We start from the raw sequence: 11,734 nt of genomic DNA, 5'->3' as shown, positions 1-11,734 counted from the left end.
CTGTTCTTTCAGAATTAATATTTTCTTTGCTGTTTGGCAAGAACCAGACCCTTGTTCCAAGGTCTGTCTCATTGTTTCCCCGGTGTCAGGCAGAGATACGCCTGCTGCCCTCATTTAATTCATGTGACAGGACACAACAGTTCAAAATCAACTTGCAGGTGGCCACACACACCGCCGAGCGGTCGAAGGTGCTGTGATTAGATCGCAGTTTTCTCTGGAGGTGTGGGTTCGAATCCAACTTCTGACATTTCTTATTTTTAATCATGAAGCGAAACTCATTGTTTGACACCACGACCAACTCCTTAAAACTGGGATTCAGCAGCTCACCTGCTCGCTTAACATCTCCGTCTGACCTGGTGCTGAAAGTGGAGATGTTTCCGCAGTGTCGCGGTTAACACGTTCGCCTCACAGACGGGAATATTTTCTGTAGCTTTCTCCTCATGCATGCTCAGGGGCGAGTTTGTTTTCCTGTGAAAAGTTCATAAGATGATAAGCATGTAAGGATTAGGGGCCGGAGTAGGCCATTCGGCCCCTCGAGTCTGGTCCACCATTCAAGAAGATCCTGGCAGTTCCTCGACAGCAAGTTTAAACATCTGGGGCGGAGCCAACAGGCGCCTGTCTGCAAGCAGTGAGAGAACGGTATGTTTGGCAGAAGCCTGGCGAGCTCAGTCGGTGGAACATAAGACTTTTAATCTCAGGGTCGTGGTTTCGACACCCACATTGGACATTTACATTTTTCATAGAATTATAGAATGATAGAAGTTTGCAGCCATTTCAGCCCATCACTTCCAACCCGGCCAACAAGAGGCGATCCAGTTTCATCCCACTTTCCAGCTCTGTGTCCATAACCCTGCAGGTTACGGCACTTCAGGTGCACATCCAAATACTTTTTACATGTGGTATCTACCTCCGCCATTCTTTCATGCAGCGAGTTCCTGACCCCCACAAACCTCTGCATGAAGAATTTTACCTTCAAATCCTCTTTAAACCTTATACCAATTGCTTTAAATATATGCCCCCTGATTGTTGACCCTTCTGCTATCCACTATATCTCGGCCCCTCATTATTTTATGCATCTCAATGTTGTCTCCCCTCAGCCTCCTCTGTTCCAATGAAAACAATCCCAGCCGATCCAATCTGTCCTCAGAGCTAAGATTCTCCACGCCTGGCAACATCCTCGTTCATCTCCTCTGTACCCTCTCGTACAATCACATAATTCCTGTAATACGGTGACCAGAACGACACACAGTACTCCAGCTGTACCCTAACCAGTGTTTTATACATTTCAGGCATAACCAACCTGCTCTTCTATCCCATGCCTCAGCCAATAAAGGCAAGCATTCCGTGCGCCTTCTTAACCACCTTATCCAACTGGCCTGCTACCTTCAGGGACCTGTGGACATGCACTCCAAGGTCCCTTTGTTTTTCCACACTTCTCAATGTCGGACCATTTAATGTGTGTTTCTTTCCTTGTTTGCCCTCCCCAAATACACAGCCTCACACTTCTCTGGATTAAATTAGTATCACCTGAAAACGTTTTAATCATACCTCCTATATTTAAGTTTAGATCATTGATGTTGCCACTAAAAGCCAGGGACCGAGCACTGAGCCCTGTGGAACCCCACTGGAACCATCCTTCCAGTCCCAAACACTCATTAAACATTACCCTTTGCTTCCTGCCTCTGAGCCAATTTTGGATCCAACTTGCCACTTTGCCTTGATCCCATGGGCTTTTACTTTCGTGACCAGTCTTCCATGTGGGAACTTGGCGAAAGCTTTGCTAAAATCCTTATACACTACATCGTACGCACTGCCCTCATCAATCCACTTGGTTACCTCCTCAAAAAATTCAATCAAGTGAGTCAGACAAGACCTTCCCTGAACAAATCCATGCTGACTATCCGTGATTAACCCATGTCTTTCTAAATGCAGAAATTAAATCATTGTTAAATTTTATCCTGCTTTCATGGGAAAACACCATTAATTAACCGATGATCTTTGTTGTGCATGTATAAAATAAGTATACACCCTGTACACTCAATTTACAGTTACATAAGACCATTGGATGTATCTTCACACTATATGCACTATGCCTGTATCACCAGAGGGTGCAACTGGTGGAGACCTCGGGGTCACCTGTACACGACAGGTAACCAGGTATAAAAGGGAGCTCACAGTCCTGTACCCTCACTCAGGAGCTGCAATATGTGGACTAAGGTCACCACAGTTCAAGTACAATACCTTACCTCGTGGAGTCATTATTAGAGTGCTTACAGACAAAATAACTGGTGACGAGAATACGAATTTCCATGTGACAATGGCTAACCTTGGCACGTTTGAACAATTCGCCGATGGGGAAGATTGGAAGGCCTTTTTGGAAAGGCTCGAACACTTCTTTATTGCAAATGACATGGGGGGAGACGACCCGACCTCGCTGGCTGATAAGTGCAGAGCTATCCTGCTCAGTAGTTGTGGGCCCACCGTCTATGGTCTTGTCAGGGACCTGCTAGTCCCAGAGAAGACAATAACATATGTGGAGCTCATAACGCTGATACAGGAACAGCTCAAACCGAAAGAGAGCATCCTCACAGCCAGACACCGGTTCTCTCCCCACCGGTGGATCCGAAGGCCAAGAAATCGCAAAATATGCTGCAGACCTGAGACGATTGGCTGCACCATGTGATTTTAGCGATCATCTCATCGAAGCACGAAGGGACATCTTTGTTATTGGAATCGGTCACAAGGGCCTTCTCCACAGGCTGCCCTCTGCGGACACCACGGTCACCCTGCAGAAGGCAATTAACGTGAGCCAGGCGTTCATGATCTCGGCCTGCGATTCCAAGTGGATGTCTCACCCCCAGGACTCTAACCCGGCAAGTACTGTGAACGGAAAGGTGCCTTTTAGAGGCAGGGCTGCTGCTAGCAGTCTCTCTCAGGGAAGAGAGAACAGAACCCCGAGTCCCACAATCCTGAGTCCGCCACATGTGGCCAACCGGCCAACCCCATGCTGGCGCTGTGGAGGAAATCACAGGGCCCACCAGTGCCGCTATAAAGACTATACTTGCAAACGCTGTAACATGAAGGGCCACCTCCAGCGAATATGCAAGAGAAATCATACTCACCGAGTCGATGGAGAGTTGGCTGATCATCCGGAGTCCAGCGACGATGAGGTGTACGGAGTGTTAACCTGCACCACCGAGAGTTCCCCGTTGAAAATGGAAGTTGAAGTCAACGATGTTCCAGTCACGATGGAGGTGGACACAGGGGCGAGCCAGTCACTGATGAATCCGGCAGCCTTTGAGAAACTCTGGGACAATCCAATCGAACGACCTAAAATGATCCCGATCGAAGTGAAACTGCTCACCTACACAAACGATACATCCCAGTCGTTGGAAGCGTGGATGTCCAGGTGTCCCATGGCGGCGAGATGCACAGGTTACATTTGTGGATCGTTGCTGGGGATGGTCCAAAGCTGTGAGGAAGAAGGTGGATGAAAAAGATCACTTGGAGCTGGGAATAGCTCCAACCTCCAGCGATCGACATCCTCCGCGGCCCCGAAGTTGGATCCAGCACAACACCTGAAAAACCAACCGCCCAACTCGACTGTGAGGTAACGACAAAGACTGCTCAACCCAACGGCGAGATGATCCAGCCCAAACAACCAGACCTCACCTTCCAGGCTCCAGTGGCAGGACGCCGGAGAAGAAAATTCACGCAGATGGTAACTTCCTGTCATCCGTGGCAGAACCTGGGGAGAAAAGGATCACCGCAGCCTACCTCATGGAGAGAAAGAAGATGGCGTCTGAACCACGAGGTGAAGGACCTGAAGTCAAGATGGCGGCAGCCAGACCACAAGGGAGCAACACGTGATGCCGAGCGGCGAACCGGATTGGGGTAAAGATTGAATGACCCTCTTCAAGGAGACCGGCAACCCATCACAATTAAAGGGACAGTTCCACTCTTTATACAGCGATGATGGTGATACAAATGTAAAAGATGTAACTGACAATTTCAAGTTTGTAAATGTAACTAATCATGATAAGTCGGGCAATTGCGGTCAGAACCAATGTATTGTGAGAGTAAACGAAGTGATGACGTGCGATGCTGGGATTTACAAGCATGCCGACAAAACCAAGGGCAACCTCCCGTCAGCACCCAGGTCCAGCGACCATGTAGCCTGCCCCTCCGGGACCAATGTGATACCCCAGGGAGTGTGGCCACACACAGAGGGAGCATACCAGCTGCAGGCCCAGTGATCAGCGGACGGCAAAGGAACCACGACCGGTACCCTGTCCCCGATCGGCTCTAACTCTCTGGCCACCAGGGCCAGCATGGGGAGCGAGCGGATATCACCCTCCTGCCCTCCCAACGGGACCTGGGATGACCAGGCTCCCATTATCGCTGAAGAGCAGCAGGGAGACACTGCAGCCCTCAAAGGAGGACAAGGAGGCCACACACTCCTGTGGCTCTGCGCATCACTAGGCAACGGTAAAGGCTCTGAGACTCAGCCAGGTGAGCGATCTGAGCCCACCCAGCTGGCAGGGGACACAGCGCCGCCATCAGACAACCTGGACACAGTCTGGTTACTCTGGAACTAGTGTCCTCACCCACCTGCACCTACACAACCCAGGGGCAAGACTGTGATACCACGTATGTACCTTACCTGTAAAATGTACTTGTTCCACGACTGCAGAACCCAAACAGTGATGTAACTAATCCGATTTTTTTTTGTTCTTTCTGTCTGTACAGGTCTGCACATGCAGGTGTTGAGCCACACACATGGTCTATGTATGGGGGGGGGGGAGGGTGCAGGGAGGGGAATGGACGTATGAAGCCATGGACACACATGGATCACACCCAGAACCCACTCAACCCCCACTGCAACCTTCAACCATCCACTGCTGAACATTTCCCAATGTCGTGGCAATAAGGACTTGGGGGTTCACAAGGAGAGAACCAAGCCAAAGCATAGACAAGGTGCAAGGACTTTGGGCACTCAAGTCTCGGGCCAGAGCACACAATGCAAGGGCAAGTGGCACAAGACTTAGGGGAGAGTGATGTTGTGTCTGTTTAATATAAGTATACTTCCTGTACACTCAATGTACAGTTACATAAGACTACTGGATGTAACTTCACACTGTTTTTACGATGCCTATACCACCAGAGGGTGCAACTGGTGGAGAACTCGGGGTCACCGGTACACGACAGGTAAGCAGGTATAAAACGGAGCTCACCATAATGTACCCTCACTCAGGAGCTTCAATAAATGGACTAAGGTCACCACAGTTCAAGTTACAATACCTTGCCTCATGGAGTCATTACTTGAGTGCTTACAGACACAATAGAAAGAGATTAAACATTAAATGGTAGGACATTGAGAATTGTAGAGGAATAAAGCGACCTGGGAGTGCATGTCCACAGATCCCTTAAGGTAGCAGGCAAGGTGGATTAGCTGGTTAAGAAGACATACAGAATGCTGGCCTTTATTAGCCGAGGCCTAGAATAAGAGAGCAGGTGGATTATGCTTGAATATAAAACACTGGTTAGGCCACAGCTAGAGTACTGCGTGCAGTTCTCGTCACCACTTTACAGGAAGAAGACTGTGATTGCACTGGAGATTACAGAGGAGATTTCGCGGATGTTATCGGGAGTGGAGAATCTTAGCTATGAGGACAGATTGGATAGGCTGGGGTTGCTTTTCTTGGAACAAAGTGGGCTGAGGGGAGGCATCATTGAAGTGTATACAATTATGAGGGTCCTTGAGAAAGTGGACAGAATGGGCCCATTTCCCTTAGCAGAGGGGTCAACAACCATGCGGCATAAATTTTAAGTCATTGGTAGAAGGTTTAGGGGGGATTTGAGGGGAAATTTCTTCACGCAGAGTGTTGTGGGGGTCTGGAACTCACTGCCTGAAAGGGTGGGAGAGGCAGAAACGCTCACCACATTTAAAAAGTGCTTGGATGTGCACCTGAAGTGCCGTAACCTGCAGGGTTGTGGACCAAGAGCTGGAAAGTGGGATTAGGCTGGAGAGCCTGTTATTGGCCGGCACGGTCACGATGGGCCGAAATGGCCTCCTTCCGTGCTGTAAACTTCTGATGATATAATTCGATGAAAAATAATCACCAAACGTGGGCTCGCACCTCTGACCCTGAGATTTAGTATCTCATGATCGACTGACTGAGTTAGCTGGGCTTCTGCAAAATGCAACTTTTTGTCGTTGATTACAGCTCCGCGCCAGATGTTTAAACTTGCTGTCGAGGAACTGTCAGGATCTTCTTGAATGGTGGACCAGGTACGAGGGACCGAATGGCCGACTCTGGCCCCTAATCCTTACATGCTTATGATCTTATGACATTTCACAGGAGAACAAACTCGCCCCTGAGCATGCATGAGGAGAAAGCTCCAGAAAATAATCCCACCCGGTGAGCTTTCACGTGTGAAGCGAACGTGTTAACCGTTACACTGCGGAAACATCTCCACTTTCAGCACCAGGTCAGACGGAAGTGTTAAGCGAGCAGGAGGACTACAAAATCCCACTTTTTAGTCGTTGGTCGTAGTGTCAAACAATGAGTTTCACTTAATGATTAAAAACAGGAAGTGTCAGAAGTGTGATGTGAACCCACACCTCCAGAGGAGACTGCGACCTAAACACAGAACCTTGGACCGCTCGGCCATCCTGACTATTTAGGGCAATATGTGGCCAACTGCAGGTTTATTTTGAACTTTTGTGTCCTGTCACATGAAATAAATAAGGGCAACAGGCGTATCTCTGCCTGACATCGGGGAAACAGTGAGACAGTGGAGCAAGGGTCTGGTTATTGCCAAACAGCAAAGAAAATATTAATTCCCGAATTACCCTGAAGAACAGTGACCTCGACGTGATCTGGGGTCAGACGCGCTACCGTTGCGCCACAAGGTCGATGCAGCACATCGGAAATGTTTGACGATATGAAGGTTTCACAATACAAGGGGCTTTAAAATCCCCGCCCATTCCCACCGGGTGTCAGAAGCAGCGCTCACCTGCCAGTCACCGTATGTTTTTTGTTCAACTTTTGTGTTGCTTTCACGGGATTGCATCATTAATTAACCCGTCACCTTCTTTTGCACAATGAAAGAAATGCCAACTGAGGCAGAGTCGATACTTCAACCATTTTTTTGTGTGCTTTGCATAGAACATAGAAACATAAAAACATAGAAAAAAGGTGCAGGATTAGGCCATTCGGCCCTTCGAGCCTGCACCACCATTCAATATGATCATGACTGATCATTCACCTCAGTACTCCTTTCCTGCTTTCTCTCCATACCCTTGATACCTTTAGCAGTAATGGCAACATTTAACTCCCTTTTGAATGTATCAAACGAATTGGCCTCAACAACTTTCTGTGGTAGAGAATTCCACAGGTTCAGAATTCTCTGAGTGAAGAAGTTTCTCCTCATCTCGGTCCTAAATGGCTTACCCCTTGTCCTTAGACTGTGACCCCTGGTTCTGGACTTCCCCAACATCGGGAACATACTTCCTGCCTCTAACCTGTCCAATCCCATCAGACCTGTATATGTTTCTCTGCGATCCCTTCTCATTCTTCTAAATTCCAGTGAAGAAAAGTCTAGTTGATCCAGTCTTTCTTTACATGTCAGTCCTGCCCTCCCGGGAATCAGTCTGGTGAACCTTCGCTGCACTCCCTCAATAGCAAGAATGTCCTTCCTCAGATTAGGAGACCAAAACTGTACACAATATTCCAGGTGAGGCCTCACCAAGGCCTGCGTCCGCGCACATACAGAGGCTGAATTCCAGGACATAGTCGACGTATTTACTGAGGCGTATGAAAGCATGGGCCTTACGCTAAACATCCGTAAGACAAAGGTCCTCCACCAGCCTGTCCTCACCGCACAGCACTACCCCCCAGTCATCAAGATCCACGGCGCGGCCCTGGACACCATGGACCACTTCCCATATCTCGGGAGCCTCCTATCAACAAGAGCAGGCATCGATCACGAGATTCAACACGGCCTCCATGCGCAAGTGCAGCCTTCGGCCGCTTGAGGAAAACAGTGTTTGAAGACCAGGCCCTCAAAACTGCCACCAGGCTCATGGTCTACAGGGCTGTAGTAATACCTGCCCTCCTGTAAGGCTCAGAGACATGGAACATGTGCAGTCGACACCTCAAGTTGCTGAAGGAATATCACCAACGATATCTCCGCAAGATCCTACAAATCCCCTGGGAGGACAGATGCACCAACATCAACAACCTTATTCAGGCTAACATCCCCAGCTTTGAAGCAGTGACCACACTCGATCAGCTCCGCTGGGCAGGCCACATAGTCCGCATGCCAGACACGAGACTCCCAAAGCAAGTGCTCTACTGGGAACTCCTTCATGGCAAACGAGCCAAAGTGGGCAGCAGAAACTCTACAAGGACACACTCAAAGCCCTCTGATAAAGTGCAACATCCCCACTGACACCCAGGAGTCCCTGACCCAAGACCACCCTCATTGGAGAAAGTGCATCCGAGAGGGCGCTGAGCACCTCGAGTCTCATCGCCGAGTGCATGCAGAAATCAAGTGTAGACAGCAGAAAGAGCGTTCGGCAAACCTGTCCCACCCATCCCTTCCCTCAACGACTATCTGTCCCACCTGTGATAGGGTCTGTGGCTTTAGTATTGGACTGTTCAGCCACCAAAGAACTCACTTTAGGAGTGGAAGCAAGTCTTCCTCGATTCCGAGGGACTGCCAATGTAGATTCCAAAATTCATGGAAACCCCCCAGTGTTTGGACTCACTGAAAAGGAAATTCGATTTAGGACTATTAAACATAAAGTTTGGGATTCTAAAAAGCATATGGAGGAAATGTACAATTCTTAACCAAGTTTGGGATTTTAAAAGGCATGTTTGGGCCTGTGGGGAAAAGCTGCAGTGACAGAGGGGTGGGATTTAGAGTTTGGATATTGTAGCTCATCAGTTTGTCTAGGGGAGCTCTTCAATCATAGTCAGGCTCCCAGAAAACATTAGCATTTAAACAATCGACCATGGAAGAAACATTATCCACCCCACCCACAGGACCCAAATATCGCATCCACATTCCAACACCGTTTCAACATGTATAGAAATATCTGGCTCAGCTCTGACTTCCCGAAGCCAAAGCAGTGCTATTACAATGGACAAGAGTTCATCAGTTCATAAATAAGGAGTATCACCATCCCAAAGTCTATCAACACCAGATTAAAACATTTAATCAAGTCTCAGTTAGCTAGTCCACCAAAACTTATACAAAGAAGACCACTTAAATCAATGGGCAGCAAAACTTAAACAAAAGAAACGTTAGATTTGGCACGAAGATTAAGCAGCCTCTCAGAGTATAACTGGGGGCCGATGGTACCAAGAGCAACCTATTTTTCTGACCATTACTTTGGAACAACAATATCAAGATCGAGAGCAAACGGCGAGATAACACAGGAAGAGACATCACGACATCGGAGAAAAGAACTTCATAAAACCAATCAGTGGAACATCAATACCAACTGACGTGGTAACAGGCATCAACCGGACCACCGCGACCGACGGACCCAACCAGGAAAATCAACCACTAGAAAACCGGGGTCCACGCAAGTTTTCCACTCTACAATTTGTGCCTCGACTGTCCAGCAGGTAAAAATTACCGAAACAACTTAAAACCCTATTGATGACAAAGGATACCGGCTTCGGGACAATTAGAATACTTCGTCACAGACAAGGCACCGGAAGGCTGGAAGGTAGATCACACCGGTTGTGGGAGAGCTGGTTGGCGGTGACATGGAAGTGTCTGCAGTGTGCGGGACCAGACTGCTTCCACACATCCACAATGAATGTCCCACCCTTTATTTGGGAAAAGTACAACTGAGAGTGGACAAGTTCCGTCCCGGTCAGAGCAATCTGAAGCTTTAACTGACTGACACCCTAGTTTGGGATTGTCATGTCTTTAAGCATGTAATGCTTGTAGCGCCACACTGTGGATGTGGACGTATTGTGTACTGCAACTGTACAGTTAATCATTAAACAGAACAGGCTCTTTCCGGAGAGTTCCGAGAGAGCAGCCTGCATGTTAGGAAGCTGTGTGTGCTGTGCTCTGTGAAGGTATCACAGGGATGTCTTGCAATATATGCATCTATCAGTCTCTGTGGTGAAATGGATTAGTGCGTTCAGCTATTAACTGCAACGTTGGTGGATCGTAGCCCATTCAGGGACAAAGCCTTTAATTGTTTTTCCCTGAGGATTCGGTGCAGTGCAGTTCCAGGTTGTCATTGTGCGTTTTGGCTGCACGAATATATTCCGCAACCATTGCCAGCTGTGCTGTTATCAAGTTATACCAACTGTTACTTGCATTTTTGCGTGGTTGTTCATTGTCTCGTCGCCAATTGATACGCTCATAATAAAGAATGAAACTGAGTACTGTGAACAATGAGTAAGTGTGACATTAGCTCCTTTAATAAGACTCCAGAGTGCTTATATACCGTGCTCCCAATGGATGCTGGAATCCCTTGGGACTCTAACAGGTCGGCCCTCTGGTGGTGGTGTGATACAGGTGGCCAAGGGTTAAATGCATAACACAAGGTGTGTACGGAAATCAACCATCAAAAGCCCTGTCATTAACCACAGGGGTTTCCGGCAATTTTCTGATCGCAAAGCGCTTTCAGTCCTTGTCCTTAAAATTGAAGATGTAGAAATTGGGGACTTTAATGACTTTGAAAGGAGAACATTGTGGTTTGGTGCAGTTCTGGTCTGAGAAATGTTTGTGAAAGGAACTTTTTGCAGAGAGAGGGATTGAGCATTTCAGCTTGTTGCTGAACACTTCTCTCTGGGCACTGAGCTAAGCAGCAGTTTCCTTGGAGCAGCGGTTATCATGTTTGCCTCACACGCGAAAGGTCTCTGTTGCGAGCCTGGGCAGAAACATTATTTGTGAAGCAAAAACTTGTCTGCAATAAAATTGAACAAAAGCAGTTAAGGGTACATTGTCGCATGAGCAATGAACATTTTAAAACTAATCTACTCAAATACAGAGTGTGTAAAATCAGATCGGAGATAAAACTTCATCAAGGGTTAAAGTTTCACTAATTATTAAAGTTCAGTTATTGAAATTTCGATTGTCCCTGTTTGCATTTCTTTCATTCTGTGAAACAACACTATCGGTTTCTTCCATCAGATCTAAGTTGCATTTGAAACCCACAAACGGCTCATTAATTATTCGCTTTTCCCCAGTGCCAGAGCTCAGAGGGTTATTGTCCATCCCTGGGATGCAAGCTACCTCAGACCCGGGCCAAACCTCCCCGTGCACCGATCACAGGCTCAGGAAAACCCCGGGGAAGAGGATATCCCGATCTCTGGGCCTTCCAGCAACACTGAACAAGCGCCCGGTCTGAAAGTTTCCCGAGTAATAACTTGCAACTGAAGCATCAACAGTCAGGATGGCCGAGCGGTCTGAGGTGCTGCGTTCAGGTCGCAGTCTCCGCTGGAGACGTGGGTTCAAATCCCACTCCTGACATTCATTGTTTTTAATTACAAACTCATTTGTTTTGACACCACTCTGAAGTGCTTTGGGACATCCATCGAACAGAATAAAATTACTCCACTTCAATTACAAACGGTGATATCAAAGTTACTTCCCAAACCGGGAAACGATCCCGGGTGGCTGTCGCGAAAGGAATGGTTTTGTGAAGCATTGAAAGGTGCCCTGTAAATATCCCGCACTGCTAATTTAAACTCAC

General features: G+C 47.8%; 1 non-coding gene across 1 annotated transcript; it reads left to right on the top strand.

The window, feature by feature from the left end:
• Positions 1-11,428: 11,428 nt before the first annotated feature.
• Positions 11,429-11,511, top strand: trnal-cag (transfer RNA leucine (anticodon CAG)). The gene has a single exon. It is a non-coding gene; the product is annotated as a tRNA-Leu (tRNA).
• Positions 11,512-11,734: the final 223 nt, after the last annotated feature.

This window comes from Pristiophorus japonicus, unplaced genomic scaffold (genome assembly GCF_044704955.1).
Source record: "Pristiophorus japonicus isolate sPriJap1 unplaced genomic scaffold, sPriJap1.hap1 HAP1_SCAFFOLD_42, whole genome shotgun sequence".
Classification (NCBI taxonomy): domain Eukaryota; kingdom Metazoa; phylum Chordata; class Chondrichthyes; family Pristiophoridae; genus Pristiophorus; species Pristiophorus japonicus.
The sequence above is the reverse complement of the archived record's forward strand: the minus strand, read 5'-3'. Positions and strand labels throughout refer to the sequence as shown.